Here is a 940-nt window from a genome sequence, read left to right on the forward strand (position 1 = left end):
CCTTTCTTCTGACTAGTCCCATTGTTCACAGGATTCCTTTCAGAAGTGTACATGAATTGGTTATTTGCAACCATTTCAATCAATTCTTGAGCTTCTGCAGGCGTCTTCTTCAGATGAAGAGATCCTCCAGCAGAGCTATCCAAAGACATCTTGGATAGTTCAGAGAGACCATCATAGAAAATACCTATGATGCTCCATTCAGAAAGCATGTCTGAAGGACATCTTCTGATTAATTGTTTGTATCTTTCCCAAGCTTCATAGAGGGATTCTCCATCCTTCTGTCTGAAGGTCTGGACTTCCACTCTAAGCTTACTCCATCTTTGTGGTGGAAAGAACTTTGCCAAGAAGGCATTGACTAGCTTTTCCCAAGAGTCCAGGCTTTCTTTAGGTTGAGAATCCAACCATATTCTAGCTCTGTCTCTTACAGCAAAAGGGAATAGCATCAGTCTGTAGACCTCAGGGTTAACCCCATTAGTCTTGACTGTGTCACAGATTTGCAAGAATTCAGCTAAGAACTGATGAGGATCTTCCATTGGAAGTCCATGGAACTTGCAATTCTGTTGCATTAGAGAAACTAATTGAGGCTTAAGCTCAAAGGTGTTTGCTCCAATGGCAGGGATAGAGATGCTTCTCCCATAGAAATCAGGAGTAGGTGCAGTGAAGTCACCCAGCACCTTCCTTGCATTGTTGGCATTGTTGTTGTTTTCGGCTTCCATGGGTTCTTCTTCCTTGAAGAATTCGGTCAGGTCCTCTAAAGAGAGTTGTGCTTTGGCTTCTCTTAGCTTTCTCTTCAGGGTCCTTTCAGGTTCAGGATCAGTTTCAACAAGAATGCCTTTGTCTCTGCTCCTGCTCATATGAAAGAGAAGAGAAAAAGAAAATGTGGAATCCTCTATGTCACAGTATAGAGATTCCTTGAAGTGTCAGAGGAAAAGAGAAATAG

General features: G+C 42.3%; 1 non-coding gene across 1 annotated transcript; it reads left to right on the forward strand.

Annotated features, from left to right (window-relative positions):
• Positions 1 to 203: 203 nt before the first annotated feature.
• Positions 204 to 311, forward strand: LOC130953386 (small nucleolar RNA R71). Its single transcript, XR_009075556.1, has one exon. It is a non-coding gene; the product is annotated as a small nucleolar RNA R71 (small nucleolar RNA).
• Positions 312 to 940: the final 629 nt, after the last annotated feature.

The sequence above is a fragment of the Arachis stenosperma genome, chromosome 9, assembly GCF_014773155.1.
Source record: "Arachis stenosperma cultivar V10309 chromosome 9, arast.V10309.gnm1.PFL2, whole genome shotgun sequence".
Lineage (NCBI taxonomy): Eukaryota > Viridiplantae > Streptophyta > Magnoliopsida > Fabales > Fabaceae > Arachis > Arachis stenosperma.